Below are 6,000 nucleotides of genomic sequence, written 5' to 3' on the forward strand. Positions count from 1 at the left end.
CTACCCTCACCACCTGGGAGCGACCCATCAGGAAGTCCAGGACCCAGTTGCACAGGGCGGGGTCGAGACCCAGGGTCACGAGCGTAATGACTAGTTTGGAGGGTACTATGGTGTTAAATGCTGAGCTGTAGTCGATGAACAGCATTCTTACATAGGCATTCCTCTTGTCCAGATGGGTTAGGGCAGTGTGCAGTGTGATTTCCGGTCACCTTGCCCTGATTAAAAGCAGTGGTTCGCGCTTTCAGTATTGCACGAATTCTGCCATCAATCCACGGTTTCTGGTTGTGGAAGGTTTTAATAGTCGCTGTGGGTACAACATCACCGATGTACTTGCTAATAAACTCGCTCACCGAATCAGCGTATTCATCAAGGTTATTGTCCGACGCTATGTGGAACATGTCCCAGTCCACGTGATCGAAGCAATCTTGAAGCGTAGAATCCGATTGGTCGGACCAGCATTGAACAGACCTGAGCATGGGTGTTTCCTGTTTTAGTTTCTGTCTATAGGCTGGGAGCAACAAAATGGAGTCGTGGTCAGATTTTCCGAAAGGAGGGCGAGGGGTGGCTTTGTATGCATCGCAGAAGTTACAATAACAATGATACAGAGTTTTGCCAGCCCAGGTCATGCATTCGATATGCTGATAAAATGTAGGAGCCTTGTTTTCAGATTAGCCTTGTTAAAATCCCCAGCTACAATAATAAATGCAGCTTCAGGATATGTGGCTTCCAGTTTACATAGTCCTATGAAGTTCTTCGGGGCCGTCGACGTGTCTGACTGGGGGATGTATACGACTGTGATTATGATCGAAGAGAATTCTCTTGGTAGATAATGCAGTCGGCATTTGATTGTAAGGAATTCTAGGTCAGGTGAACAAAAGGACTTGAGTTCCTGTATGTTGTTATGATCACACCACGTCTCGTTAATCATAAGGCATACACCCCCGCCCCTCTTCTTACCAGAAAGATGTTTGTTTCTGTCGGCGCGATGCTTGAAGAAACCAGGTGTCTGTACCAACTCTGATAAACTATCCCGAGTGAGCCATGTTTCCGTGATACAGAGAATGTTACAATCTCTGATGTCTCTCTGAAGGCAACCCTTGCTCGGATTTCATCTACCTTGTTGTCAAGAGACTGGACATTGGCTAGTAGTATACTCGGGAGCGGTGCACGATGTGCCCGTCTATGGAGCCTGACCAGAAGACCACTCCGTCTGCCCCTTCTACGGCGCTGTTGTTTTGGGTTGCCAGCTGGGATCCGATCTATTGTCCTGGGTGGTGGACCAAACCGAGGATCCGCTTCGGGAAAGTTGTATTCCTGGTCGTAATGTTAGTGAGTTGATGTTGCTCTGATATCCAATAGTTACTCCCGACTGTATGTCATAAAACCTAATATTTCCTGGGGTAACAATGTAAGAAATAACACATTTAAAAAAAAAATACTGCATAGTTTCCTAGGAATGCGAAGTCAGCGGCGGAAGTTTGCATGTGATTCCCTATCAGAGTCAAACAACATACAGTAAGTAGCTTGAGTGTCCAAGAAAGTTATATATACATATAAAGACAGAGAAATGTACCATATACTGTGGATCATTGAGTCCTCCTATTTCTGTGTGTGTGTGCTCAGGAGGGCTGAAGGAAGGAAGCAGGCAGCATTGAGCTGTTCTAGAATAGAAGACTGCCTGCCTGCTGGAGCACACCTGCTGTGAGCTGGTGTCCTTCTCCTTATCCTCCTCTCTTCCTTTTGTCTTCCCTCCTCTCCTCTACATTCTCCTCCCTTTTTCTCTCTCCTTCTCTCCCTCCATTCCCTCCTTCTCTCCATCCCTTCCCTCCTTCTCTCTCCCCTTCCCCCTTCTCACGCTCCCTCTTTCTCTCCCTCCCCTTCTCTTCTTCTAACTCTGCCTTGTTTCCTGGCGCTGCGGTAAGAGAGCCGTTGGGCCGCGTCTTTGTTTGTATTTCCCTGCTTCCTCTTTATTGCTGGGGGGAGACAGTGAGAGAGAGAGGGGGAGAGACAGAGCAGAGAGAGAAGCCTGCCCCTCCCCCACCCTTCCAATCCCGGAGCCCTGCATGGTTCTACATGCCAAGCAACCTGAGAAGCTCCCTTTTGCGCTCTCTTTCTCTTTTTCTCTCCCTCTATTTATATTTCCTAGATACCTTGTTTTTCTAGTTGGAGGCTCTCATACTATTGTATTGTGGCCCAGGAGGACCAGGTGGTCTCTGCTTTTTATATTTGGTTGTTTACTATTTGTTGTATCAGTACATCTTTAATAATTAAGAAATGTTTTCTTATAGAGTGGAGAGATATATTTTAGAAGTCAGACAGACTCTCTCAACGACAAGAAAACATTAATTGGAAATCTTATCTCACTATCTACCTGGAATGAAGAAAGTCCTTTATAAGATATGAAATTCAATCATTATCAAAATGTATGTAAAGAACAAATGACTTCTGATTGTTGTTGTGATGATAATAACTATACAATTCTTGTGCATTTTTAAAGTGTGACAAGGGGTTCTCCTTGGTCCATGAGACCCCAAATAAAGAGAAGGCAACTTGTCCTCGGTATGGTTTTAAATACCCACTGCACATTGTGTGGGTTGCACAAGTTATAGGCCTATGCTATAACGCTGCAATTAGGCTATTGTTGAAGGCAAGTAGGACATACTTTTTTGAACTGTATGTGGTTCCTGTTTTTAGTACACCCACTACACAATCAAAAACATCTCTGTTCTCAGAATACCTCTAAATTATACCACAACATGCCTAGGAAAATATCCCCTATGACTCTATGTCCTCTACTATTTTTGCATTTGTTTCACAATTAAGTCCACCAGGACCCACTAGACTTGGGTTCAAATAGCGTTTGTTTTCTTTCAAATCATTTAAATCTACTTGATTGAGCTTGTCTCATTCAATGTAACCAATCGAGCAGTCTCAAAAGTCCAAACTCTGTCCATCTGGCATTCCAGCCAGGCTCAAGCAAACACTCACATAATTCTAGGAATTCAAATACTATTTGAACCCAAGTCTGATTGCTGCTGCTGTTGTTGTGGTGAAGAACACAGCTATTAATACTGCTGCTTCCTCTGGGGCTCTCTCTCTCTCTCTCTCTCTCTCTCTCTCTCTCTCTCTCTCTCTCTCTCTCTCTCTCTCTCTCTCTCTCTCTCTCTCACACACACACACCAGGCCCAATCAGACAGGAAGTGTACAGTGTTGTTTTCAGAGGTCCTCTCAGGCTGCAGAGGATGACATTGTACTTTGGTCTCTTAAAAACAAACATGAATGAGGCTCAGGCTATTTCTGCACTGTAACTAAGATTATCTACGCAAAAGTTGTTGTGAGTTTGATGTAGGCTATTGTATGTTAAATAAGTCATTTTCACTGGGGTTTAAACTTAATTACATTTAATACAGACATCTGACACTACTTTTCACTGGTGGCACTTGTAGATATTTGTAGATGGCTAACATTCACATGGCAAGTATAACTTCCAAACATGAATACATTTCAACATACATTGTAAAGAAGACTTGAATTACTTAAACTTTCAGTAACTTTTCAAGAAACCACAAAACAAGCAATTGTTCCTACATAAAGCTAGTCTGTAGCTACTGTATGTCATTAGCTAAATGCATTCCCCCAGACTTGGGTAGGTTACTTTCAAAAATGTAATCCGTTACAATTACCTGTCCAAAATTGTTATCAGTAGTGCAACTTTTGGGTTACCCAAACTCTGTAATGTAATCTGATCACTTTCAGTTACTTTTGGATTAGAAGACAACAAAAAGGATCCATCAAACACATGTTGTGTGTCATTATAGTGGTCTCTGACTTGAGGTCAAATCAAAAATCAAAATCAAGCTTTATTGGTCACATACACGTGTTTAGCAGATGTTATTGCAGGTGTAGCGAAATGCTTGAAGGTCAGACTCGTTCAGGTGCAACAAACTTAAACTCGCGCCTTTGTCACTGCTGAATTGAATGTCATTGAGAAAACAGAAAGGTGTCATTATTTCTTTGCAAGCATCCTTTCTGAATTTATAAGTAATCATGCAGTTTTTCTAGAGTATCTGTAATCTGTTTACAATATTTTTGCTGGTAAATGATTCCAGTTAGTTTATTTTTATTCAGATTAGATGTAATAAATCATTCCCCAACCTTGCATTTCGACTATTTGTCTGAGCTGTTTCAGTTCAGCCTGAGTGATTGATAACCAGTCTAACTGCAACACATTTTTACCTATCCATTTGGCTCGGGACACCCTGCTGCTTCTCTGTCGTATAGCTCCCAATGCATTGTGGGAAGGTAAATAAACATGGCCCAGGGGAAGGGAGGGGCTCAGGGGAGGAGGAGGGCAGAGAGATGAGGAGGGAGTCCAATGTTTAACCAGCAGCCTTCCCAAGTATCTGATAACATTGGAAAATGCTATAAAAACAAGCAAACCATTTTTAAGCGATGCAGGAAGCCAATAGTCTCACAGTATAAAAGTGAAGAAATGGTCCAGAACCCACTTGATATAGTTGCATCATGTGATATTTTGAATGGGATTGTTTACATTTCTTTCACATGCGGCATGTCCTAGCTAGCAGCCACGCGCAACAGACATTTTAGTCCAAAAACATGTTGTCTTGTCTGTGAAAGAACATCGAAACAACAATCTAAATATCAACTGCAGGCAGCCTTCATGCCAAAAGGCTGTCGAACCGAAGCTTCAGAGCACAGAGCTGAGTCACTGAGTGCGTCCTAAATGGCCCTCTATTCCCTTTATAGTGCACTACTTTTGACCAGGGACTATAGGGAATAGCATGCCATTTGGGAGCAGACACTGTTATTGCTGAGTGAGCGTAGGACAGCCAGACTGCCTGCCACTTTGACAACAGCGTCTCCATGGTGATCCCCAGGGAAAGGTCATGAACTGACAGGCTCTGAATGTTTGAAGATATGGCTGATTGGCCTATTGGTTATTGACGCAAATGACACAGGACAGAGTAGAAAGCAATCGAAGATAGGATATGGCCTGTAGTCTGTCGTTCTGCTTCTTCCCATTCTATTTTACTGTACTCTACACTGAGTGTACAAAACATTAGAGCACTTGCTCTTTCCATGACATAGACTGACCAGGTGAATCCGGGTGAACACTATTATCCCTTATTGATGTCACCTGTTAAATCCACTTCAATCAGTGTAGATGAAGCGGAGGAGACTGGTAAAATAGTGATTTTGAAACATTGATTGTGTATGTGTGCTATTCACAGGGTGAATGGGCAAGACAAAAGATGCAAATACCTTTGAATGGGGTACGGTAGTAGGTGCCAGGCGCACCTGTTTGTGTTAAGAACTGCAACGCTGCTGGGTTTTTATGCTCAAAAGTTTCCTGTGTGTATCAAGAATGGTCCGTCAGCCAAATAACATCCAGCCAATTTGACACAACGGTGGGAAGCAAGAGTCAACATGGGCCAGCATCCCTGTGGAACGCTTTCGACAACTCGTCCATGCCCCCACGAATCGAAGCTGTTCTGATGGAAAAGGGGTCTGCAACTCAATATTAGGAAGGTGTTCCAGATGTTTTGTACACTCAGTGTATGTTTTATCTGATCATTTCCTTTCAGACAGTGTTGATTGTCTTGATTATTGGATGCATTTTGTGTGTGGTCTTTTCACAGCGATACAATTTGAACAATCTTGACAATCTACAAATAGACAAAGTAGTCATCCTATGACATATTCCCCTTTATCGAACATGTTGAATCTTGGCTTTTGGAAATATATGTAGGCCAGCAGTTATATAGCCCAAAGCCGCAGTGGCGGTGCGTGGGTAAAATCCCTAAGGAAGCCAAGCTTAAGCCAGTAACCAACCTATGTTGGTATAATTGCATTGTTTGCTCTATTAGCCACAAAAAGACAACAGTCACACAGTGGCGGAATAAATTCAACTACCCATAAGTTCAGACAACATCAGATACATGGGCTACACATACTGAGACAGAGGGTCGCTGTTTCCCT

Source organism: Oncorhynchus keta, chromosome 19, assembly GCF_023373465.1.
Source record: "Oncorhynchus keta strain PuntledgeMale-10-30-2019 chromosome 19, Oket_V2, whole genome shotgun sequence".
Taxonomy (NCBI): Eukaryota; Metazoa; Chordata; class Actinopteri; order Salmoniformes; family Salmonidae; genus Oncorhynchus; species Oncorhynchus keta.